The sequence below is a fragment of the Corvus hawaiiensis genome, chromosome 5 (genome assembly GCF_020740725.1).
Source record: "Corvus hawaiiensis isolate bCorHaw1 chromosome 5, bCorHaw1.pri.cur, whole genome shotgun sequence".
Classification (NCBI taxonomy): domain Eukaryota; kingdom Metazoa; phylum Chordata; class Aves; order Passeriformes; family Corvidae; genus Corvus; species Corvus hawaiiensis.
In genome coordinates, this window is record NC_063217.1 from 76109975 (window position 1) to 76136202 (window position 26228).

Below are 26228 nucleotides of genomic sequence, written 5' to 3' on the forward strand. Positions count from 1 at the left end.
TTAACTTTTTCCATTCCTCCCAGCGAGGGATGTGTGCAGAATACTAAAACCTGTTAAGTTCTTCATTTTTACATCTCTAGGCAAATGCTACTGATTTAGATGTAAATTCATTTTGAAATGAGCCAGCCCTCTCTCTCTACTCTGTCGCATACAGGAATATAAGAAGCTGGGAATAGAGATCAGCAAGTTTTGCGAATAACGAGCCGGCGTTTTTCTGTAGGAAGGAAAGAAGCAAGTGCCTGGCCCCAGGAGCCGAGACGCTCGGGCTGCAGGAGCTGCAGAGCGCCCAGAGGCGGCTTTTCCCTCTGCTCTGTCCCTGCCCCCGGGCTGAGCTGGGCGGCGCTGCTGCCGCCCGGTGCCGGCTGAGCCGAGAGGGCGGCGGCCTCGGTGGCTGCCGAGCGTGGCAAGGGCAAGGAGCGGGAGCGAGCGGGGCTGGGTCTGTCAGCGGAGGGGAGGGGCGAAGGGCGGTTCGGAGCGCCGAGGGACAGGGCCGTGCGTGAGCGGGGCCACAGCTATGGAGAGGAGTGGGCGCCGTGCGGGGCGGCGACCGCGAGGAATGACAGCGCGGGGGGCGGGGCCGGTTTTGCCGGGCAGCAGAGGCGCGGTCGCAGCGCGACCCGGGCGGGGGGCACCGGGCGGGCACGGTCGGAATGGAGCCGCCCGCGTGTCGCTCTCAAGGAGGCGGCTTGGAAAGGAAGGCGCAGTTGGGCGCTCTCGGGACGGCGTTAAGTGACGTTTTTATTAGAACCTGCCAGGACCTTGCAGAGGGTGGTTTACACTTCCGCCACACTCAAGATGGCGGACGCACTAGGCCCCTTTGAGAGGTGTCCCTGCCGATGCCTGCCGCCGGTCGCGGAGCAGTCGCCCGCCTCCGGCGCCGCTGACCCCACCAGCCGTGTCCTCGCACCGGGAAGCACCGCGGAAAATCGCGCGGAAAGCGCGGGGCCGGCGTCGGAGTCCGGGCCGGATTCAGGCAGCCGAATAGACGCCCCTGTAAGGGGCGGGGGGGGCCCCTTAAGGGTACCACACTAAAGATGGCGGCTCGACCGGAAGTGGCTTCTGCCAGCACCAAAGATGGCGGTGAAGGGCGGAAGTTTCGTCACCGCCACACTAAAGATGGCGGCCGTGTACGCTGTTTTCTGACCTTCTCAATATGGCGGCAGGGAAGGCCCCCCCCCCCCCCCCCCCCCAAGGTGCGTCTATTCGGCTGCCTGAACGCGACGCCGACGCCGACGCCAGCCCAGCGCTTGCACGCAGATTTCTGAGGCGTTTCCCGCTATGCGGACACCGACTGTGGGGTCAGCGGCGCCTGGGGCAGGCGGGAGCATTCAGGCAGTCGAATAGACGGAGCGGGGTCCTTCCGGCCGCCATCTTGAGAAGGTCGAATAGCCACATTGGCGCGGTCCCGGTGACTTCCGCCCTTCTTCGCCAGGAGCGGCAATGGCGGGGAGCCCGGGGAGCAGCGCTGCCGGGCCGGGGGCACCGGGCCGGGTGCTCCGGGCTCGGAGGTGAGCGGGGAACGGGGACAGCCCCGAGCGGACGGTGGGGGCCGCGGGGGATCGGTATTCCGGCCCAGGGATGGGTGTCCAGGCACAGGGATGGGTTCCTGGACTATCTAATAATATTATATAACGATCGTACAAGGAGATCTATATAAAAAAATCCTCCATGGTCATCCTTCTCCCAGTCCCTCTGTGTTTTCAGGATCTTGGGGGAAGAGTTTGGGTCTGGACAAGGCTCTCGGGCACAGGGTGGGATTCTTGGGGTGCAGGGCCAGGATTTGGACTCGATGCTCCCTGCGGGTCCCTTCCAGCCCAGGAAATGCTGCGATCCTGTGCCTCTGAGGGTGAAATAAAGGGCACCGGTGGGGTTTGTGCCCGCTGTGTTCACGGCCCCGCCGGCTCAGGGCGGGTTCAAGGCGCAGCTGCCCCGAGCCAGCGGGACCGGCCGGGGCTGCTCGCTCCCGGTGCTGCCGCCTTGTGGGGAGAGCCCGGCACTGCAGCCCGCACAGGCGCTGGACCACGGGATCGGCGTGGAACAGCAGCGCAGGGAGTGCTGAGGCAGCCCAGGGAATGCTGCGGTCCCAGGGAATGCTGCGGTCCCAGGGAAGGCTGAGGCGTCCCCTGCCCGGGGCACTCGGCAGCAAATCCCTGATGTTGAGCAGCAAAAGGAAAGTTCTGGGTTAATGGGAGGAGGTTTCTGGAGTGGAGCTGGGACAGGTGCTGATCCACGCATGGAATCACGGGCTGGTTTGGCTTGGAAGGGACCACCAAGATCATTTCCACTCTGTTTGTTGTCTGGTTCCACAGCAAAGACCATCCAGAACTGCCACCTCACCCTCACGGACAGCAGGAATGTCTTCCATAGCTCTTGTTTTGGAATGGGAATGGCTGTTGGGAGCTCTGGCAGGACCAGGTAAGAAGAGAAATGGGATCGTTCTGGCTGCTGCTGGAGGTGGTTTTCTGCTTTCAGGCTGTTCTTCTCATTGATCCTTTCACAGCAGTGTTCTAGGGCACATTTGAGGGTAATTCCAGGAATTTCAAACCAGATAAAAACTGGTGGGGCAAAAACGTGAACCTGATCCATTTCTGGTAATTCCAAGCTTCTCCCACAACACCGTTCCAGGGGAAAGCTGATGAAAGGGTAAAGATGCAGAGGAACAAGTGCTGTAAACCCCCCATGCGCTCTTGACAGAGCAAACCTTGCAGTACTCCCAGCAGATCTCTTGGAGAAAGTGTGGGATCGCAAGGTTTTCCGGGAAAGCAAAACAGGGGCGGAGATGAGGGACTAGGCTTCCAGTTCTTCGTTTAGCTGAAAGCCTGGGGGAATTGAGAGGGGCCACAAGAACTGTTTGTGTAGGAAAATGGGAGTTTGGGGGCTGAATCTGAGTTTCCCTCTGGGGCATTTTTGAGGGAAAAGCTGAGGTGCTGTTTAAGGGAGAGAGTGCACATTTTTGGGATGGAAAAGGTTTGATCAATATTGTAGAGGAAGTAAAATGTTGGGGGTAAAAGTGGATGCAATCTGGAGGGGACAGAAGGAATATTTTGGAGGCAAAATGGGGAACTGAGTAGTGGACAGATGGGGAACATTTTGGGGGCAACACTTGACAAACTCCCTGGGGTGGAGAACGAAGACATTGAGGGAAAAATGAGGTGATGAGCAGTGGGCACGTAGGGAAGGTGGTGGGGGTAAATGTTGAGAAAAGCCCCGTGGTATTCAAGAAATCCTTGGAAGCAGGACTGAGGAATTCAGTGGTGGAAAGATAGAGGAATTTTGCAGGGGTAAAACTTCCAAAGATCTAAGAGTTGAGAGTGAGTGTTTTTAGGTAAAAAGGATGTCTTGTTGAAGTTGGGCGTCTGGATTGTGGCATTTGTGGATCACAGGGTGTTTTTGCAGAAAGTAGGAGAAAAAGAAGACTCCCAAAGCCTCGGTAGCTGTGTTAAGAAATCCCTCGCAGGGAAGAAAGGTACCTAAACCTCCTAGAAGTAGGGACTAATTAGCATGGGAAGGGGAAAACCCACCCCCAGTGGGAGAGAGCACGCCGGGTAAGGGAAGAGAAGGATGCCCTTAAGAAGGAGCAGGGAAGGTGAATTTCTCGGTTTGCTGAAATGTATCAAAAAGTTTGGAATCTGGGTCTGTGTGGAGGCCGGGATTTTCTCGGCCATATGCAGAGCCCAGCACTAGGAATAAAGTTTTGATATCCTTCCAGCACCCAAACGCAACAGAGGGAATCCTGGAGGAGGTGGAAAACGCTGTCGCTCCGTCGGTGGAATTCCTGGGAAATGGAAAGCAGCAGAAGCAGCAAGAACAGAGTTGGAAGCAGGCTCCAGCCGGGTAAGGCAGACACCAAATCCTTTGGAATTAGAAGTGGGCAGGGGTGGGAAGAATTAATTCTTACATTCGTAGCCCATGGATTCCTGAGCAGGATCCTGGCAGGGAAGACTGCAGGGATCAGACTGGGGACTGATCCCAGCTGGGGGCATGAGCCTTGGAATTGGCTGGAGGGAAGAAAGAGGGATCCTTTGAGCACAAGGATCAGCTGTCAAATGCGGAGATGGCATCAGACAATTCCTGGGGAGGGTTTAGTTCCTGGGCCAAATCGATCTCCTGCCTTGTGAAGGAGCTCAGAGACCTGGGAAGAGCCCAAGCAACGCAGGGAATGCAGTGGCAGATAAAACTGCCGGGGAACGGTGGGGAAAAGCATCCGAACAGGGGGCCTCGTTTTGTACAGGAACGGTACAAAAAAATGTCCAAAAGAGCAGGAATCCAATGGGATTTTACATATTCCTCGGAGACCAGAATCCAGTGGGAAGGCTGAGAGAAGGAAACAAAGCCTAAAAAGGCAAATGAGCCAAATCCTGCCCAAAGCCTCCAATGGCCACATTCCCTGGCATTGCTGAGGACTTCAGCCGAGCTCCAGGCAAAAGGTGAGCCCCTATGGAATCCTTTCTGGGAGACCATATCCAGCTGGGACCCTTCCTGGAGAAGGCCATGGGATATGGGTTATCCCAGGTCCAGAGAATATGTCATTTCCTTGGAAAAACACTTGGATCACTGCATCACTTTCTTGTTTCAGGCTCACCAGTCAGCCGGGCTATCCAAGTCCATCCTCCCCAGCGGGGAGAGCGGGAGCACGTCCGGCCACGGAGAATTTCTGGGAGAGCCCGGGAGAAGAAAGAAGGCTCCAGCTTCACAGATCTGTGTCATAACCCATCCTGTCGGCCGCTCCTGTTTGATCCCGGTGCATTTGTCCTCTTGGATTCAACCTGAGCAGCGCTAATTGCTGGCAATGAAGCAGCCTTTGGTACTTCTTTGCCACAAAACCTCTCCATCCTGCCCTTCAATCCTTTTGCAAACACGGGGAAAACCCAAAACTCCGTTTTTTCCCCTCTCCCCTTCACTTTGCCTCCTCTTTTCTTGCAGGCTTTGGGCTATCCAGGCTTGCATGTGGATTACGCAGAGCACCCTGTAGGCTCAGCTCCAGGTGGGATTGCAGCGGTGTTGGAAGCACCAGGGATTCTCCCAAGGTTTGGTGTGAGGAGCTGCATCTTGGGAGGGGCTGGGATTTTGTGCACTTCTGGGGGTTTTTTTTCCTGTTTGCCTTTTGGGCTGCCTCAGAGAAAAGGCTGAAAACCGAAGGAGCTGAGGGGGGGTTCCCAAATTCCTTTCCAGCCCTTCAGAGGAGGCACAAAGCCACGTGCAGCTGAGGAGAGGGATGTGAGGAGAACGGCAATAATGGAGCCTTGGGACTCTGCACTTCATTCTTTTCACGTGTTTGGAGGTGCAGGAAATGCCAAACCCCACAGGAATTCTGTGTCTGTAACATCGGGTGCAACCTCTTGAAACCCAAATGCTCAGAGTGGGGTTTTCCCAAGGGTAAATCCCAATGTGACATGGCAAGGCTTCAGTGAGGATTTCCAGGCTTGACTGCACAGCTTTTGGGAAAGCTCAGTAACCAAACAAGAGCAGATTTCTGTCGGATTTGGATCAAACGTAGCGTTTAAATCTGGGACAGCTCCGCTCCCTGGGTGGGAAAGTGCTTGGAGTAGCCGAGAGCTGAGCCGTTGTTGAGAATTCCAAGCGTTGTGTCCTTACGCTCCTTAATACAGCGTTTAAATAATTGATCCTGAAAGGAGCCAGTATCAGAGGGATTTGTTAGAGGGGCAGGGATGTTTTTTCACGTGGCAGTGTGTCGGGATAGTCAAGACTCCTTATGTCAGAATTAATTGGTCTTCCTTCTTTTCCCTTTTGTTCTTTCTAGGTTGTGGCTGAGTGGGGAGAATATTTGGGATAAAGAAACGAAATGCCCGAGGGAAGCTTCGTGTTCCCGTGGGGATGCTTTAGGCACGTGCAGCTTCTGAGCTGCACCGAAAGTTGAGGCTCCCCCAGAAGCCTTCCGAAGCTGGAAGGGCCGGGGAAGAGAATTCCAGGAGAGGTGTGGGAAGCGCTTTCTGCCAGGTCTGGACAGCACCGAGGTGGGAATGACTTCAAAGTGTTCCTTGTCCCTGTCCTGTTCCCAGCCCAGGACAAAGTTGGTGTTCCCTGAGCGGCTGCGGTTCCCTGGATGTGGCAGGAGGAGGTCTCTGCCGGGGAGTGGGAGAAACGTCCCTGCCCGGTGCCGTATCCTTGGCGGGCAGAGAGCGCCGATCGTGGCAAGGGGGGTTTGTGAGTGTGGAATCAATCCTAGCTCCTTTTTAAGGGGGTGTTTTAATGAGTCATCAGCAGGGACCACTTTTAGCCAGCTTTAGTTAAGTTCCTTTTGCACAGGTTTCATGTGGCTTTGATGGTGAAATCAGCAAACCCTGAAGTTTGCCAAATTACCCCTGAAAAGCTTTAATGAACCAATCCTGAGGGAACTGGGGATTGCATATCTGGGATCTTATGGCCCTTTGAGGCCATGTTGGGTTTAGCCCCTGATTTTGGTGCCGAGGGAAACTCCAAGTTAAGAATAATCCAAATATGAAGCACTTCTCACAAAACTCAGCTTTGCAAACCTTTATTTGGGCTAAAAAAGAAAAGATGGGAATGCCCTTGGCAGAAAAGCAGCTGTGAGGCACAGCAGGCTTCAAATGCCTGTCAGCAGGCGCTCCAGGAGAAACGGCTGCTGGCTCCGGGCATCCTGGGCTTTCCAGGCAGGTTTTGTAGCGGATTGCAAGGCAGTTCTCCTGCCTCTGGGGGGTGGCACCTGCATCCCACTGGAAAGGGAAAATGTGGAGAGAGCGGCAGGCGGGAAGACGGTTGCTGATGTGTGTCCTTGGATTGCAGTTCCTCCCGGTGGGTCTGTGCTGCTGGAAGTTTGAAGGAGATCAGTCCTGGAGTACGTGTGGGTTCACCTGTGGGGCTTGGGAGCGACGCTGGACATGAAATTCCAGGGATGTTCCCCTTGCTGGAGTGAGAAGCAGTGGAAGCACTTTGCTGTGTGCTTCTTCATCGCCCTCACCTCGGTCCCCTGGGGCTCCAGGTAATCCCCTCTCACCTTTGCTTTTCCAAGGGTCTCTAAATGAGGGCTTGAGCTTTGGTGCAGCTCCCTTTACAGGGAAGATCTGTTCCAGGAAAGGTCTCCTGGTCTGGACCGATGGTGTTGCAGGAAGAGCAGGAAACCCCAGAGCTGCTGTGGCTCCCTCATCTGATTTGCCTGCAGGCAGCAAGGATCATTCCCAAGTGTCATCCCCTGGCTCCGTGACTCGGGGAGGTTGTGTTCCCCCAAAGGCCAGGGGCCGCTTTGTGTTGCAGCTCACGGAAGTCCAGCTCGGTGGTGCTGGGTTTGGTTTTTGCGTGCAATGAAGGCACTAAAAAATTCCCCTCCTTCACTGGCACAGCCCTGGAGTGGGAGCAGATTCCCCTTATCCCGGAGTTATCCCGCTCCTGCCCTGGATCCCTGCGGTGCCGTGTGTTCTCCAAGCTCACAGCACTGCTGGCTCTAAACAAGAAAAACAATCCCTGTTCCATCTCTTCTCCGTCCTTGATGTTCCCAGGCCCTGCATCTCCCTGGCTATTCCCTGTGGGAGTCTTCATCTCCATCCCACCTTATCCCGATCAAATAAGGGTCTGAGACGTGTTTAGCAGCAAATGCATTCTTGTAAAGTAAGCCAAGAGCAAAGAGCGTCCAGATGCAGAGAAGTCTTTAGAAAAGCATTGCAGACGTGCAAATGAGGGATGTGTCTTCCTGCATCTCCTGTTGTTTTTTCTCTGTCAGGTTTTGGAAGGGTTTTCTCTCAGTGATTTCCTGCAGTCCAGGTGCGTCCCTTCTTTTGTCCAAATCCAGTGCCAGAGGATCGAACAACTGACGAGTGGGGTCTGGGATGAAAACGGTTCTCCTAAAATGAGGGAAACAATGCTAGAAGAGAAATGAGCATCCTTTTAATGCCTGGAATAAAAATGCTGGAAAAGGGCAATTTTATTTGATATGGTGTCTTTCTCTTTTTTTTTTCCATGGCTAAAACTGCACGGTGAGCAATCAGAGCAGAAATAGGAAATGCAGGAGTCTTGGATTCCACAGTGGGATTAACTTCCCTTTTCTGCTCTCTTTCAGGACAGGAAAAAACCACCGAACTCGCCCCATCTTTGGGACCAAGAGCTTTGGTGTTGGAGTAGGCAAAGCCAGCTAGGGCCCCCCTTGTCCTGCCCATGGTGTGGGTCAGGGACAGGCTCCTCTTCTCCTCTGGGCTGGGATGAACTGCCTAGGGAATGCTCTTTCTGACAGGCCGGTCCTAGCCCCGGCTACTGGAAATGGGCAGAGGTGAAGAGGCGCAAGTGCCAGAGTTCCTTGGGGATGATGGAACTGTGGTGTTTGGCTGTGCCCAGAGGGGCAGGTTGGGCATTTCTGTGTGTGTGAGGACCGGTTTGGGTGCTGGGGAGCCCGGGGAGCCGAGCTCTCAGTGCATTCCCAGCTCTCCCGGGGGTGGGAGCTGGTGCAGGGCTGGGTGACAGCCTCTGGTCGGGCTCGGGGCAGGCCCTGGCCCCGGCACAGACACGCTGGGGTGGTTTGGGGCCGCTTGGGGAGCCGTGGGAGGCAAATGAGGGATGGTGCTGGGCGGAGCGATCGGCCTGCGCTCGTGTCAGCGCAGCCGTGCAGGGCACTGGGATCTGGGTAAAACACCGGCTCTCCTGGCGTTCAGGGAGGCAAGGTCTGAGGGACTGGATTTACTTGGGACTTTCCAGGACAGCAGGAAGAAGAGGAAATGTGGTGCCAGAGGTGCGTCCCATCCGGTTGCATTTCCCTCTTTCCCGTTTCCATTTCCTCCTCAGTGCAGGTGTCCCCTGCAGGCCATGAGCACGGGGCCGGTGACAACTCCCTGTCTGTAGAGGGATTCCTTATGGAACAAGGGCAGATGACACTTGTGTGAGGCTTACGACTGTTAGAATTAGACCAGGATGGGTTAAGAAAAAGAAAACTAGAATGGTGTGTTAATCTTACTGGTCAATTAACAAATAGAATCCACACTTCTGTAAGAAAAAATACAGTGTATGGAGCATATAGAAGAAGCTGGTTTTGCCTGCTGCTGCTGCTTGGCTTTATCATGTAACCCCATTCGAACTCTGCCTTCAAGACAGCTGTGAGACTGTGAAATAAAGAACTCAGCAGAACAGCAGCCTCCTCTGCTCTTTCACCCTGGTCCGAGAAGGAAGGGTACCCTGTCAAAGGCTCAACACTTGCCTTTCTGAGTTTGTTTCTAAATTTCTACCTTTCTAATTTTGTTTCTAATTTTTTTTTTTGTTTCTAACTTTGTTTGTTTTTAACTTTCGACCTTTGGAAATTTGTTTGTTTCTTGTATTTTACCTCTTTGTTTGTTTCTAAATTTCTGCTGTTGTAACTTTGTTTCTAAGTTTCTACTTTTTACATTTCATTCGTTTTTAACTTTTTACCATTCCTCCCAGCGAGGGATGTGTGCAGAATACTAAAACCTGTTAAGTTCTTCACTTTTACATCTATAGGCAAGTGCTACTGATTTAGATGTAAATTCATTTTGAAATGAGCCAGCCCTCTCTCTCTACTCTGTCGCATACAGGAATATAAGAAGCTGGGAATAGAGATCAGCAAGTTTTGCGAATAACGAGCCGGCGTTTTTCTGTAGGAAGGAAAGAAGCAAGTGCCTGGCCCCAGGAGCCGAGACGCTCGGGCTGCAGGAGCTGCAGAGCGCCCAGAGGCGGCTTTTCCCTCTGCTCTGTCCCTGCCCCCGGGCTGAGCTGGGCGGCGCTGCTGCCGCCCGGTGCCGGCTGAGCCGAGAGGGCGGCGGCCTCGGTGGCTGCCGAGCGTGGCAAGGGCAAGGAGCGGGAGCGAGCGGGGCTGGGTCTGTCAGCGGAGGGGAGGGGCGAAGGGCGGTTCGGAGCGCCGAGGGACAGGGCCGTGCGTGAGCGGGGCCACAGCTATGGAAAGGAGTGGGCGCCGTGCGGGGCGGCGACCGCGAGGAATGACAGCGCGGGGGGCGGCCCGGCGGGGCCGGTTTTGCCGGGCAGCAGAGGCGCGGTCGCAGCGCGACCCGGGCGGGGGGCACCGGGCGGGCACGGTCGGAATCGAGCCGCCCGCGTGTCGCCCTCAAGGAGGCGGCTCGGAAAGGAAGGCGCAGTTGGGCGCTCTCGGGACGGCGTTAAGTGACGTTTTTATTAGAACTTGCCAGGACCTTGCAGAGGGTGGTTTACACTTCCGCCACACTCAAGATGGCGGACGCACTAGGCCCCTTTGAGAGGTGTCCCTGCCGATGCCTGCCGCCGGTCGCGGAGCAGTCGCCCGCCTCCGGCGCCGCTGACCCCACCAGCCGTGTCCTCGCGCCGGGAAGCACCGCGGAAAATCGCGCGGAAAGCGCGGGGCCGGCGTCGGAGTCCGGGCCGGATTCAGGCAGCCGAATAGACGCCCCTGTAAAGGGCGGGGGGGGCCCCTTAAGAGTACCACACTAAAGATGGCGGCTCGACCGGAAGTGGCTTCTGCCAGCACCCAAGATGGCGGCGAAGAGCGGAAGTTTCGTCACCGCCACACTAAAGATGGCGGCCGTGTACGCTGTTTTCTGACCTTCTCAATATGGCGGCAGGGAAGCCCCCCCCCCCCCCCCCCCCCCCCCAAGGTGCGTCTATTCGGCTGCCTGAACGCGACGCCGACGCCGACGCCAGCCCAGCGCTTGCACGCAGATTTCTGAGGCGTTTCCAGCTATGCGGACACCGACTGTGGGGTCAGCGGCGCCTGGGGCAGGCGGGAGCATTCAGGCAGCCGAATAGACGGAGCGGGGTCCTTCCGGCCGCCATCTTGAGAAGGTCGAATAGCCACATTGGTGCGGTCCCGGTGACTTCCGCCCTTCTTCGCCGGGAGCGGCAATGGCGGGGAGCCCGGGGAGCAGCGCTGCCGGGCCGGGGGCACCGGCGCGGGTGCTCCGGGCTCGGAGGTGAGCGGGGAACGGGGACAGCCCCGAGCGGACGGTGGGGGCCGCGGGGGATCGGTATTCCGGCCCAGGGATGGGTGTCCAGGCACAGGGATGGGTTCCTGGACTATCTAATAATATTATATAACGATCGTACAAGGAGATCTATATAAAAAAATCCTCCATGGTCATCCTTCTCCCAGTCCCTCTGTGTTTTCAGGATCTTGGGGGAAGAGTTTGGGTCTGGACAAGGCTCTCGGGCACAGGGTGGGATTCTTGGGGTGCAGGGCCAGGATTTGGACTCGATGCTCCCTGCGGGTCCCTTCCAGCCCAGGAAATGCTGCGATCCTGTGCCTCTGAGGGTGAAATAAAGGGCACCGGTGGGGTTTGTGCCCGCTGTGTTCACGGCCCCGCCGGCTCAGGGCGGGTTCAAGGCGCAGCTGCCCCGAGCCAGCGGGACCGGCCGGGGCTGCTCGCTCCCGGTGCTGCCGCCTTGTGGGGAGAGCCCGGCACTGCAGCCCGCACAGGCGCTGGACCACGGGATCGGCGTGGAACAGCAGCGCAGGGAGTGCTGAGGCAGCCCAGGGAATGCTGCGGTCCCAGGGAATGCTGCGGTCCCAGGGAAGGCTGAGGCGTCCCCTGCCCGGGGCACTCGGCAGCAAATCCCTGATGTTGAGCAGCAAAAGGAAAGTTCTGGGTTAATGGGAGGAGGTTTCTGGAGTGGAGCTGGGACAGGTGCTGATCCACGCATGGAATCACGGGCTGGTTTGGCTTGGAAGGGACCACCAAGATCATTTCCACTCTGTTTGTTGTCTGGTTCCACAGCAAAGACCATCCAGAACTGCCACCTCACCCTCACGGACAGCAGGAATGTCTTCCATAGCTCTTGTTTTGGAATGGGAATGGCTGTTGGGAGCTCTGGCAGGACCAGGTAAGAAGAGAAATGGGATCGTTCTGGCTGCTGCTGGAGGTGGTTTTCTGCTTTCAGGCTGTTCTTCTCATTGATCCTTTCACAGCAGTGTTCTAGGGCACATTTGAGGGTAATTCCAGGAATTTCAAACCAGATAAAAACTGGTGGGGCAAAAACGTGAACCTGATCCATTTCTGGTAATTCCAAGCTTCTCCCACAACACCGTTCCAGGGGAAAGCTGATGAAAGGGTAAAGATGCAGAGGAACAAGTGCTGTAAACCCCCCATGCGCTCTTGACAGAGCAAACCTTGCAGTACTCCCAGCAGATCTCTTGGAGAAAGTGTGGGATCGCAAGGTTTTCCGGGAAAGCAAAACAGGGGCGGAGATGAGGGACTAGGCTTCCAGTTCTTCGTTTAGCTGAAAGCCTGGGGGAATTGAGAGGGGCCACAAGAACTGTTTGTGTAGGAAAATGGGAGTTTGGGGGCTGAATCTGAGTTTCCCTCTGGGGCATTTTTGAGGGAAAAGCTGAGGTGCTGTTTAAGGGAGAGAGTGCACATTTTTGGGATGGAAAAGGTTTGATCAATATTGTAGAGGAAGTAAAATGTTGGGGGTAAAAGTGGATGCAATCTGGAGGGGACAGAAGGAATATTTTGGAGGCAAAATGGGGAACTGAGTAGTGGACAGATGGGGAACATTTTGGGGGCAACACTTGACAAACTCCCTGGGGTGGAGAACGAAGACATTGAGGGAAAAATGAGGTGATGAGCAGTGGGCACGTAGGGAAGGTGGTGGGGGTAAATGTTGAGAAAAGCCCCGTGGTATTCAAGAAATCCTTGGAAGCAGGACTGAGGAATTCAGTGGTGGAAAGATAGAGGAATTTTGCAGGGGTAAAACTTCCAAAGATCTAAGAGTTGAGAGTGAGTGTTTTTAGGTAAAAAGGATGTCTTGTTGAAGTTGGGCGTCTGGATTGTGGCATTTGTGGATCACAGGGTGTTTTTGCAGAAAGTAGGAGAAAAAGAAGACTCCCAAAGCCTCGGTAGCTGTGTTAAGAAATCCCTCGCAGGGAAGAAAGGTACCTAAACCTCCTAGAAGTAGGGACTAATTAGCATGGGAAGGGGAAAACCCACCCCCAGTGGGAGAGAGCACGCCGGGTAAGGGAAGAGAAGGATGCCCTTAAGAAGGAGCAGGGAAGGTGAATTTCTCGGTTTGCTGAAATGTATCAAAAAGTTTGGAATCTGGGTCTGTGTGGAGGCCGGGATTTTCTCGGCCATATGCAGAGCCCAGCACTAGGAATAAAGTTTTGATATCCTTCCAGCACCCAAACGCAACAGAGGGAATCCTGGAGGAGGTGGAAAACGCTGTCGCTCCGTCGGTGGAATTCCTGGGAAATGGAAAGCAGCAGAAGCAGCAAGAACAGAGTTGGAAGCAGGCTCCAGCCGGGTAAGGCAGACACCAAATCCTTTGGAATTAGAAGTGGGCAGGGGTGGGAAGAATTAATTCTTACATTCGTAGCCCATGGATTCCTGAGCAGGATCCTGGCAGGGAAGACTGCAGGGATCAGACTGGGGACTGATCCCAGCTGGGGGCATGAGCCTTGGAATTGGCCGGAGGGAAGAAAGAGGGATCCTTTGAGCACAAGGATCAGCTGTCAAATGCGGAGATGGCATCAGACAATTCCTGGGGAGGGTTTAGTTCCTGGGCCAAATCGATCTCCTGCCTTGTGAAGGAGCTCAGAGACCTGGGAAGAGCCCAAGCAACGCAGGGAATGCAGTGGCAGATAAAACTGCCGGGGAACGGTGGGGAAAAGCATCCGAACAGGGGGCCTCGTTTTGTACAGGAACGGTACAAAAAAATGTCCAAAAGAGCAGGAATCCAATGGGATTTTACATATTCCTCGGAGACCAGAATCCAGTGGGAAGGCTGAGAGAAGGAAACAAAGCCTAAAAAGGCAAATGAGCCAAATCCTGCCCAAAGCCTCCAATGGCCACATTCCCTGGCATTGCTGAGGACTTCAGCCGAGCTCCAGGCAAAAGGTGAGCCCCTATGGAATCCTTTCTGGGAGACCATATCCAGCTGGGACCCTTCCTGGAGAAGGCCATGGGATATGGGTTATCCCAGGTCCAGAGAATATGTCATTTCCTTGGAAAAACACTTGGATCACTGCATCACTTTCTTGTTTCAGGCTCACCAGTCAGCCGGGCTATCCAAGTCCATCCTCCCCAGCGGGGAGAGCGGGAGCACGTCCGGCCACGGAGAATTTCTGGGAGAGCCCGGGAGAAGAAAGAAGGCTCCAGCTTCACAGATCTGTGTCATAACCCATCCTGTCGGCCGCTCCTGTTTGATCCCGGTGCATTTGTCCTCTTGGATTCAACCTGAGCAGCGCTAATTGCTGGCAATGAAGCAGCCTTTGGTACTTCTTTGCCACAAAACCTCTCCATCCTGCCCTTCAATCCTGTTGCAAACACGGGGAAAACCCAAAACTCCGTTTTTTCCCCTCTCCCCTTCACTTTGCCTCCTCTTTTCTTGCAGGCTTTGGGCTATCCAGGCTTGCATGTGGATTAGGCAGAGCACCCTGTAAGCTCAGCTCCAGGTGGGATTGCAGCGGTGTTGGAAGCACCAGGGATTCTCCCAAGGTTTGGTGTGAGGAGCTGCATCTTGGGAGGGGCTGGGATTTTGTGCACTTCTGGGGGTTTTTTTTCCTGTTTGCCTTTTGGGCTGCCTCAGAGAAAAGGCTGAAAACCGAAGGAGCTGAGGGGGGGTTCCCAAATTCCTTTCCAGCCCTTCAGAGGAGGCACAAAGCCACGTGCAGCTGAGGAGAGGGATGTGAGGAGAATGGCAATAATGGAGCCTTGGGACTCTGCACTTCATTCTTTTCACGTGTTTGGAGGTGCAGGAAATGCCAAACCCCACAGGAATTCTGTGTCTGTAACATCGGGTGCAACCTCTTGAAACCCAAGTGCTCAGAGTGGGGTTTTCCCAAGGGTAAATCCCGATGTGACATGGCAAGGCTTCAGTGAGGATTTCCAGGCTTGACTGCACAGCTTTTGGGAAAGCTCAGTAGCCAAACAAGGTCAGATTTCTGTTGGATTTGGATCAAACGTGGCGTTTAAATCTGGGACAGCTCAGCTCCCTGGGTGGGAAAGTGCTTGGAGTAGCCGAGAGCTGAGCCGTTGTTGAGAATTCCAAGCGTTGTGTCCTTACGCTCCTTAATACAGCGTTTAAATAATTGATCCTGAAAGGAGCCAGTATCAGAGGGATTTGTTAGAGGGGCAGGGATGTTTTTTCACGTGGCAGTGTGTCGGGATAGTCAAGACTCCTTATGTCAGAATTAATTGGTCTTCCTTCTTTTCCCTTTTGTTCTTTCTAGCTTGTGGCTGAGTGGGGAGAATATTTGGGATAAAGAAACGAAATGCCCGAGGGAAGCTTCGTGTTCCCGTGGGGATGCTTTAGGCACGTGCAGCTTCTGAGCTGCACCGAAAGTTGAGGCTCCCCCAGAAGCCTTCCGAAGCTGGAAGGGCCGGGGAAGAGAATTCCAGGAGAGGTGTGGGAAGCGCTTTCTGCCAGGTCTGGACAGCACCGAGGTGGGAATGACTTCAAAGTGTTCCTTGTCCCTGTCCTGTTCCCAGCCCAGGACAAAGTTGGTGTTCCCTGAACGGCTGCGGTTCCCTGGATGTGGCAGGAGGAGGTCTCTGCCGGGGAGTGGGAGAAGTGTCCCTGCCCGGTGCCGTGTCCTTGGCGGGCAGAGAGCGCCGATCGTGGCAAGGGGGGTTTGTGAGTATGGAATCAATCCTAGCTCCTTTTTAAGGGGGTGTTTTAATGAGTCATCAGCAGGGACCACTTTTAGCCAGCTTTAGTTAAGTTCCTTTTGCACAGGTTTCATGTGGCTTTGATGGTGAAATCACCAAACCCTGAAGTTTGCCAAATTACCCCTGAAAAGCTTTAATGAACCAATCCTGAGGGAACTGGGGATTGCATATCTGGGATCTTATGGCCCTTTGAGGCCATGTTGGGTTTAGCCCCTGATTTTGGTGCCGAGGGAAACTCCAAGTTAAGAATAATCCAAATATGAAGCACTTCTCACAAAACTCAGCTTTGCAAAGCTTTATTTGGGCTAAAAAAGAAAAGATGGGAATGCCCTTGGCAGAAAAGCAGCTGTGAGGCACAGCAGGCTTCAAATGCCTGTCAGCAGGCGCTCCAGGAGAAACGGCTGCTGGCTCCGGGCATCCTGGGCTTTCCAGGCAGGTTTTGTACTGGATTGCAAGGCAGTTCTCCTGCCTCTGGGGGGTGGCACCTGCATCCCACTGGAAAGGGAAAATGTGGAGAGAGCGGCAAGCGGGAAGACGGTTGCTGATGTGTGTCCTTGGATTGCAGTTCCTCCCGGTGGGTCTGTGCTGCTGGAAGTTTGAAGGAGATCAGCCTTGGAGTACGTGTGGGTTCACCTGTGGGGCCTGGAGCGACGCTGGACATGAAATTCCAGGGATGTTCCCCTTGCTGGAGTGAGAAGCAGTGGAAGCACTTTGCTGTCTGCTTCTTCATCGCCTTCACCTCGGTCCCCTGGGGCTCCAGGAAATCCCCTCTCACCTTTGCTTTTCCAGGGGTCTCTAAATGAGGGCTTGAGCTTTGGTGCAGCTGCCTTTACAGGGAAGATCTGTTCCAGGAAAGGTCTCCTGGTCTGGACCGATGGCGTTGCAGGAAGAGCAGGAAACCCCAGAGCTCCTGTGGCTCCCTCATCTGATTTGCCTGCAGGCAGCAAGGATCATTCCCAAGTGTCATCCCCTGGCTCCGTGACTCGGGGAGGTTGTGTTCCCCCAAAGGCCAGGGGCCGCTTTGTGTTGCAGCTCACGGAAGTCCAGCTCGGTGGTGCTGGGTTTGGTTTTTGTGTGCAATGAAGGCACTAAAAAATTCCCCTCCTTCACTGGCACAGCCCTGGAGTGGGAGCAGATTCCCCTTATCCCGGAGTTATCCCGCTCCTGCCCTGGATCCCTGCGGTGCCGTGTGTTCTCCAAGCTCACAGCACTGCTGGCTCTAAACAAGAAAAACAATCCCTGTTCCATCTCTTCTCTGTCCTTGATGTTCCCAGGCCCTGCATCTCCCTGGCTATTCCCTGTGGGAGTCTTCATCTCCATCCCACCTTATCCCGATCAAATAAGGGTCTGAGACGTGTTTAGCAGCAAATGTATTCTTGTAAAGAAAGCCAAGAGCAAGGAGCGTCCAGATGCAGAGAAGTCTTTAGAAAAGCATTGCAGACGTGCAAATGAGGGATGTGTCTTCCTGCATCTCCTGTTGTTTTTTCTCTGTCAGGTTTTGGAAGGGTTTTCTCTCAGTGATTTCCTGCAGTCCAGGTGCGTCCCTTCTTTTGTCCAAATCCAGTGCCAGAGGATCGAATAACTGACGAGTCGGGTCTGGGATGAAAACGGTTCTCCTAAAATGAGGGAAACAATGCTAGAAGAGAAATGAGCATCCTTTTAATGCCTGGAATAAAAATGCTGGAAAAGGGCAATTTTATTTGATATGGTGTCTTTCTCTTTTTTTTTTCCATGGCTAAAACTGCACGGTGAGCAATCAGAGCAGAAATAGGAAATGCAGGAGTCTTGGATTCCACAGTGGGATTAACTTCCCTTTTCTGCTCTCTTTCAGGACAGGAAAAATCCACTGAACTCGCCCCATCTTTGGGACCAAGAGCTTTGGTGTTGGAGTAGGCAAAGCCAGCTAGGGCCCCCCTCGTCCTGCCCATGGTGTGGGTCAGGGACAGGCTCCTCTTCTCCTCTGGGCTGGGATGAACTGCCTAGGGAATGCTATTTCTGACAGGCCGGTCCTAGCCCCGGCTACTGGAAATGGGCAGAGGTGAAGAGGCAAGTGCCAGAGTTCCTTGGGGATGATGGAATTGTGGTGTTTGGCTGTGCCCAGAGGGGCAGGTTGGGCATTTCTGTGTGTGTGAGGACCGGTTTGGGTGCTGGGGAGCCCGGGGAGCCGAGCTCTCAGTGCATTCCCAGCTCTCCCGGGGGTGGGAGCTGGTGCAGGGCTGGGTGACAGCCTCTGGTCGGGCTCGGGGCAGGCCCTGGCCCCGGCATAGACACGCTGGGGTGGTTTGGGGCCGCTTGGGGAGCCGTGGGAGGAAAATGAGGGATGGTGCTGGGCGGAGCGATCGGCCTGCGCTCGTGTCAGCGCAGCTGTGCAGGGCACTGGGATCTGGATAAAACACCAGCTCTCCTGGTGTTCAGGGATGCAAGGTCTGAGGCACTGGATTTACTTGGGGCTTTCCAGGACAGCAGGAACAAGAGGAGGTGTGGTGCCAGAGTTGCGTCCCATCCGGTTGCATTTCCCTCTTTCCCATTTCCATTTTTTCCTCAGTGCAGGTGTCCCCTGCAGCCCATGAGCACGGGGCAGGTGACAACTCCCTGTCTGTAGAGGGATTCCTTATGGAACAAGGGCATATGATACCCCTGGAAAGATTGGACAACCCAGGGTTGCTGAGGAAAAGCCCCTGAACAGGCCCCTGACTGCAGGCAGCCCTGAGTGTCCTTGGCAAGGTATACAGCTGCCCGGCTCCCCCCCTCATTAGAGGCCATCTAGAGGGACTGGGTGTGAATCTTTGCAAAAGTAGATGTAAGTTGGCATAGTTGAACAATAAGGGGAGAACAATGCTTAATCATATTGGTGTACATGTCATTTATGCGGCCAGCTCTCCGGACTCGGTCCCTAACACCTGTCCTCCTCCTGTCCCCCTGTGCCCCTTTTCTTGGACAAGTCTCAAATGGCAACACACATTCCCAAAGACTGTCTGCTTCCTTAAATCCACGGACCAGCTAGTGCTGTCACTCAACAGCTGAAATGAGCTTTCAGAGCCTAGAAACTAGCAGGAGTGACAAACAAAGGGATTTGAATCTGGAAATAGGTGAGTTCCACCCACCCACTGCTGCTGATGCAGAGACGGGCTCAGGGCATCTGCGCAGCCCTTCCCTTTGGCACTGATCCTGCACTGGAATGTTGTGTTGTTGCCAAACCGGGCCTCAAACCAGGAGAAGGTAAGCCCTGACCATTTGCCCCTGACCCTGGCACACCCACAGTGTGTTATCTGGAGCGTGTGCCTCAGCTGGTGTCACTTGAGTTTCACCAGAGTTGCAAGTTGGCTCCTGCTCTGGGCGATTCCGAGTGACCATCACATCAGTTGTGCACTAAGCACCGTTTAGCCAGACCCAGAGATTTGGCCACATAGTGACTTCTGAACAGAAAATCAAAATGCAGGAAAAGTGCCAGGACCACGGACGGGCCTGGGTACAGCACGGTCTTTGTGGGTCACTGTCACTCCAGGCCCTTACAGTCTCTCCTCATCTTTCTTGTAGGCTCCCTTCAGGTACAGGAGCCATTGCTCACTGGTGTTTTTGACTATTCTCTGCCAAGGAAATGAGTTGAATTTCCTTGTCAAATCTAATAGGCTTTTATACTTGGGCTTCTCTGCTGTGGGATTCATACTCAGAGACTGGTGTTGGTGTCTGGACGCTTCCAGAAGGTGGATGTTATCCCTGGATGTATAAAGAAAACGCCTATCCATCATCTCTCAGGCAATGAGAGCGGTGCAGGTGTCTGGCATGGCAGCCTTTCCACCAGTTCACTGGTTGAGCTGGTGCCAAGGTGAGCCCACTCTCTAAATTTCCCTTGCATGCCTCAAGGCGTGCATCGTAAGATTCGTGCTTGTTGGAAGGACAGGATTGAGCCGGTCTTCCGTGCAGTGAGTGTCAGGCGACGTTCTCTTTGCTGCACGTTGGTGACTCCAGGGGGTTCTGGAGTAACACAGACATGCTGGCTCGAGAAGGCACAAAAGAGTGCTTTCCTTTCAAACACGGGAACTGGTGAAAAAGTGTGGTTTGTCTCTCACTGCCTGCATTCCCTTCAACCCAGGGAGGCCGTATGGAGCTGATGACTTCCTGCCTGTGTTGACATAGGCCCTAGCCCAGTGTGATGAGCTGGAGACTGAAATCGAATACATGACAGAGTGGCTGGATCCATCCTTGGTGTATGGAGAAGGTAATGGATTTTTTTTATTTTTACTAGAACCCCCTGAAGGACTAGTGAGGGGATGTTCTTCCTCACAGCACAGTTGCTGTTCCTCTTGTTTGAGTAGAAATCCTGTTAAGGGGAGACCTAATGACAGTGATGTTAGTAGTGTAGCAGGACAATGTCCTAATCATTTCCACTGCTGGGTAGCTCGCAGAGCACAAGCCCTAGCAGCCTGAAAATGTGCTGCTGTGCATTGCTTTACGAGCAAATACGTTGTTTCTAACCCGTTTTGACTCTGCAGGCAAGGACATCCATTGTGCAGGTGCCCAGTGGCCTTAGCCTTTTGTGCCTGAAAAATTTCCTGAGAGTACTTATAGGGCAGCAGCACTCAGCTCACTGTGAGGCACATAATGAGACTTGGGTTAGGTGCTGTGTGAAAACTTCTGGGGGACTCTTTGCACCTTTGGGGAAGTGCTTTGAAAATATTGCTCCCTTTTAATGATTTTTACTTCTTTCCAATATTTGCTTCTCACAAAGTATTTTTCTGAGCCCTAGGAATGTGTTTCTTGAGGCATTACTTGCATGAGGACTTAAGTCTGCTAGAAGCAAGGAAATCTGCCTCCTTGCTGTTTCCATGGTAGCATTTTTAACAAACAAGTTTTCTGCAAGGCTCCGGTAGGCCCCAGAATCTAAAAAGTTTATGAGAAAGTTTAAAGGTTCTTGCGGCCAAGCCTAGCTGCGTGTTTAGGTATATGTATGTGTTTCCTATTCCTGCTGCATCTTGGCTTTCTGAAGTTGCTGTATCCTCTTGTATGCCATTATGCCTGGGAGAATTCATGCCACGATTCCTCCAGTCTGGCACTAGTGTGCTCCTTGCTTGGTGTACAGAGCATCCTTGGGCACATTGTTAGGAATCTTAGCATGGAAAATAATTGAGATGTGAAGCTGGAGATCAGTAACGCGCTTGAAAAGCCGAAAGTTTTCCTGGACTATTAAGTCACATTATTATGAATGCCGCAAAGGAAGTCTGTCCATAGGCTGGGCCTGTCTTTGGCACTAGCTCAGCTCTACCGTGCAGAAAAAATTGTGTAGTGCTTTGGGGTTGTGCATTTCAACTGTAATGTATTGTCCAATTTATCTAATGGGTCTTGCATGAATTTTGTGTGTCAATCTTGTTGCAAAGCTAAAGGCTGAGAGGGGACACTGTCGGTAATACAGAAAATACTACCCTGTGTACAGAACGCATCTCTGAACGCCTCTGAACAGACTGTGCTGCCTCTTAGCTGGACACTCCCACCCAAATGGCTGACTTGGAAAAGATAAGACAGACAGTGGGTCTCCTGTTGCTGCGGACTGTTACCTCCCGTCGAGACTCTTTTACTTTGTGACCTGCAGCTTCTTTTGTACATTGCAACTCTGTTGTGGCTTTAATTTGTTCTCTGTTTGTGTAATAAAGGTGGAGTATGCAGGACTGTACACACCATCTCCCGAACAAGTTGGACATTATGGGGAATGCCACAAAGGTGACAGACCAGTTGTTGTTTTAAAAACAAAGGCAACCCTTTGGGATGATTGCAGAGTACAAATCTCACACTCAATTGTTGCTTTATTGCCACTAAGAGCGGTTGCTTTGATGTTGATGAACACCGGTAGATTGTCTTTTACTTTGTTTAAGCAGCCGTGTTTATTTCATCCACCTCTGAAGCTTGGGAAGAAGACAAAACCCTGTTAGATAATCATTTAAAATAAAGCTGGTGTTCCAAGAGTAGAGGAATAAACACATGGGAGTAAAGGAGAGACAGGAGTCTTTTAAGGAATCGGCTTTCCTCAGCATGAGTGGACCCAGCCACGGGCACCGCTGTATCATATGGAGCACATGCAACCACTGAATGCGTCTCAGTGGCTGAGAATACACACTCCAGCGTTTTGCAGGCCAATGAGCTGTTTTCCTTTTGTGTGAAAATATTTTGGCCATAGAATAAAGGGACTTTCTGTATATCCGTGTGTGTGTCTGGGTGCCTCTCTGGATGTATTTATACATCTCAAAGAAAACGGTCTGTACCTGTGACTGAGACCACTCTGAGACGTTCTTCCCTTGCTGTCCTTCACAGGAGGCTATTATTTGACAAGTGCTTATGGAGCACTTTCACTGTTCAAGAACTTCCAGGAAGAACAAATAGCCCTACAGCTCAGCTCAGAGGCCAGGGATACTCTCCGGCAGTGGCACAACAGGAGGACAACAAACAGGACAATACCTCTGGTTGATGATTTTCAGATAGAGCTTAGGGCTGAAATAAGAACTGGGATGATTGTGTTGTTGTAAATTGCTATTTGAGAGGTATGATTTGTAGCAAATTCTCTTGGTGCTGCCAAACACCTCTGCAAACCTACACTACTGCTTACATGAAAGTTCCTTACCAAACTCCTTCACCACCTCCTGTAAGGAGCCTGAAGCAGCAGACTGATGGATTTCAATCCTAAATCGGGTTCTCCACATTCTTTCTCTGCTCCTTCTCTACAACCCTTTCCTTCAATTTGCTCTTGTAGCCTCCTAGTTTTGTTTAAAACACTGCATCTAAGCAATAATAGAGATAACAATACATCAAGTTCAGATAAAGGCACTGGAATCAGTAGTTCTGATGTTGCAACCTTCTCACAGATAACACAAGCTTCCAAAGAACTCTCTTGGAACAGGGAAAGAAGAGAAAGTACATGGACTTTCAATGCCATACTCGAAAACCAGCAAGAGATTTAGTCTTGTATATCAAATGTCAAAAATCACATGCATAATTACAGAATTTTTTATAGTTAAAGAAGTATTTCAAAACCCAACCCTGACAGTTCACCTGCAACTTGCATCAAATATCTGTTATCCATAGGAAGGAAAGCCCGGTGCCCCAGTGTGTCAGGTGCAGAGGATGAGCTGTCCAGGGAATGAGCAGCAAATCCTTTCTGCACCTGCCCTCACACTGGGACTGGCAACAACCCCGGGTGTGAGCTGTGAGGATGATGAGGGGTCAGAGCAGCCCCAGGTGTGAGCTGTGACGGTGAGGAGAGGGCGGCTCCTGCCGGGGGCTGTTTTAGGAGGGGTTTCCTCAGCTCACTTTTGCACGGCGATGCTGGAAGAGAGGCGCTTATGCCGGGCTCCTGGGGGGCGGGGGGTGTCTCTCACGGAAGGACGGTGAGAGCGTCTCCCAGGGTCTGGGGGAGCGCTTGGATGTGGAGCGTTGCTTAAATGAGGTGCCGAGGGATGAACCTTTGTGCCGGGGAGTAGCAGGTGAGCCACGGTATGGATTTGCAAGGGGGATCTTTCTCCTTTCCCCTTTTTCCTTTTGATTTCATCTTGCCAACCCCTCGACACGCCCGCCCCCCCCCCCCCCCCTCCCCCGCCAGTACCCCCAGAAAAAAAAAAGGGGGTTGCGAGGACAAAAGGGGTGTAAATTGCCGGAAGAAATTCCTCTTTCGTTATTGCCTGTGTTTAAACTGGGGGGATGCCCCTTCACTTATGACTTTAAGGGTATTGATTGAAGGAAAACCTGCTTTTTCTATGGTGTTAGGGTTATCAGTTGATAGGGAGTTCCCACGTTCCACTTTAAATGGAAGGGGAGAGCACGGGTCTTGCCACTTTAGGGGTTTGAATTGGGGGTAACCCCCCCGCATTTTCATCATCCTGAGGTTTACGCTGAGGGGGAAGCCCTGTTGTCCCTGCTTTTTAAGGGTTTTAATTGAGGTAAAAATCGCCGTTTTCCCATTATTTGAAAGATTTAATTTGAGGAAAGCCCGTCTCTTTCTGATATTTCAGGGGATTGAGCTGAAGGGGAGAACCCATTTATTTGCCATTGTATTGGTTTAAATTGTGGTAAACACTGCCCGTTGCCTCAGTTCCAGGGGTTAAATTGAAGGAAACGCCAGCTCTTCCAGCATTTGAAGGGTTTAAATCGTGGCGTGCCGCTGCATTTGAGGGCGCTTTTGCCCGTGCCCCGGCACCGAATGTCTTGCGCGGGAGCACTCCTGGCCCCTGGGGAATTTCTGAGGAGGAACGGCAGTTTGGGGGCTGGGCTGCCGACAGGGACTGATGGAACCGCGGCGGTCCGAGCCGTGCGGAGCCCAGGCGAGCGCTGTCAGGGCGGGCAGGCGGGAGACGAGGCGCGGAGCCGAGCCGCTCCCTGTCGTCCCGCCCGCTGCGTGCGCTCCGTGCGCGGGGCTCAGGCGCCGCCGGGTCCCCCTCGGCCCGGGGCTGCTCGGCAGGCGCCGGGGGCGGGCGGGGCTCTCCCGGCGCGGGGCCGCCTCCGCCTGCCGGAGGAGCCACTTCCGTGCCGGGAGCTGCGCTCCGCCCGGGTCCGGGAGCGCGGGGCCGCCCCCGGGCGCCGAGTGCCGCCGGTGCCGTGGGTCGCGTGGCTTTTCCGGTCCCCTCGCACCGTGGAACGGCGCCAGCCCGGCCCGAGTCCCGGCAAGGGACGCTGGGGGACGCTTGTGGCTTGTCCGCTTCAGAGCTTGCTTGCAAAAGTCACTGAAAGGAAGATTGGAAAAAACCCAACCCCGACTCCCCAGGCTTTTTGCCTGGGGACTTTGTTGGTATTGCTCTTTAACTGAGCCACGCCTTTAAACACCAACGTGGGTGCCTGCTGGAAGCGGTGTTCCATGTATATTGTACTCTCTCATGAGACCTTCGTGGTGTCATATTTCCATTGCTGTGTCAATCCAGCGGCAGGGGTGGAGGTAATTGGAGGTCCAAGCTGACAGTGTCCCGTGCATCTGTTGTTCATTGATCTATTTGTGGTGTGAAAAACGAGGTTCACTTTCCTGTGAGAATTTTTTTTTTTAAAAATTAAAGGGTTTAATATAAAGACAATAAGAGACACAAAATAAAGCAAAGGGGTAATGGCCCCGGTGCCTTGGCGCTCTGCCAAGAGCACACCTGATGCTCGAGGTGAGTCCTTTTTATACTATTTTTACTGTCTGTTCTCGATTAATATTCAAACTTTTCCCGGAGCTGTTCTGCATGGCCACTCCTTGGTTCCGCCTTTTTAGAGCATGCTACTCTTCTGCCTTGTGGTTTTATTTCTTTTGATTCTTGGGGTTGGGCTCGCTAGGTAAGAGTCGATGGTAGGGTGGATCTCTTAATTCTCTAGACAGTCAGGGCTGATTGCAGCTTTGGGCCTCTTCGTCTCCCCGGGCAGAGCGGTGATAGCAGCTCTCGGACTCTCCTGGCCGCCCGTTCTTCGGGCGGAGTAGCCTTTGGGCCCTTTTGTTCCCTGGACAAAGTGTTGATTAGCAGCTTCTCGGGCCTCATCCTCTGTTCGCTTGGAGGTTATCTTACTTGGTCACACTTGCTAACATTCTTGCTAAAAAGAGAGAAAACCACATCCACACAGCAAAAAGCATTTCTAACATTATATAATACCTACTTTTATACTTGCGAGAAGCCAATATTATATGTTTATAACAATCCCCCCTTTTTCTATTTTATAAATCATTTGGCTTGAGCAATAATTCTTTTTTCTTGGCTTCTAATGTCCGTTTGTTCTTTTCACAGATCAATTTGGCTTCTTCGAGAGGGTCTTTTATATCACTTTGTCTTTTTAATACTATAATTTTTTGTGCTGTTCCAGACATAGCCAACTTTGGGTCTGTAGGCATTGCCACAACTTGCATGCCTTGAACTACGCTTGTGATTAGCTGAATAAAGCAGGGGATCAAGCAAGGGAGAAATATTAGACTAGCTGTAGCACATAAGAGGAAGAAGCCTAGCTTCTTCCACCATTCTTTCCCCGATATGCCATCCCACCAGTTAGCAGTCGTCATTGATTCCCATTTTTGGACTGGTACATGGGCTATTTTTCTGATATTGTTGGCGATATCTAGAATGGCATCCTCATTGTCATTGACTTTTAAACAACAATCCGATGTATTGAACTTCCCGCATACACCCCCTTCTTCAGCCAGTAAATAGTCTAAAGCCAGCCTATTTTGATATATTGCAGCTCTAGTTTGGCGTTGCTGGCTGACTATTAATTCCATAGCCCCGGCTGTTTCATTGGTTATGATTTCTACAAGAGCTTGGAGTCTGATGATACGATTCAGCATGTAAATTGGGGTTCGATATCCCCAACTTCTATCTTGTGCCCAGGTAGCTGGCCCATGTGTTTCTAATATTTGTTCAGGGGGCCATTCCTCATCTTTCCGTTTTTGGAATCCTCCAATCAAATCTTTTATTTCTTTTGAAGTCTTCATAGACAGCTATTTCTAATTGATCTCCCTCTGGTTCTGGTAAAAGGAAAAACCCTGGTTGAATGATTCCTAGTGTACAACTCCCTTTCCAGTGTGAAGGGAGTCTCGGGTATGCCCTTTCCCCACATATCCGAAATAAGCCATCTGGTGCTTTCCAATAATTAATTTCTTGTTGATTTATATTCTCCCAAAATTTGGATATTTCTGGGATTCCAAAATAAGGATTTTTCCTTGTGTTA

General features: G+C 52.7%; 1 long non-coding RNA gene across 2 annotated transcripts; it reads left to right on the top strand.

Moving 5' to 3' along the window:
* The first annotated feature begins 18196 nt into the window (after nt 1-18196).
* On the top strand, nt 18197-21234 carry LOC125326721. 2 transcript variants are annotated; one of them, XR_007203961.1, is made up of 3 exons: nt 18197-19392; nt 19660-19785; nt 20942-21234. It is a non-coding gene; the product is annotated as an uncharacterized LOC125326721 (long non-coding RNA). The 2 variants fall into 2 exon arrangements; XR_007203960.1 differs by having other exon boundaries at nt 18197-19785.
* The last annotated feature ends 4994 nt before the right edge of the window (nt 21235-26228 follow it).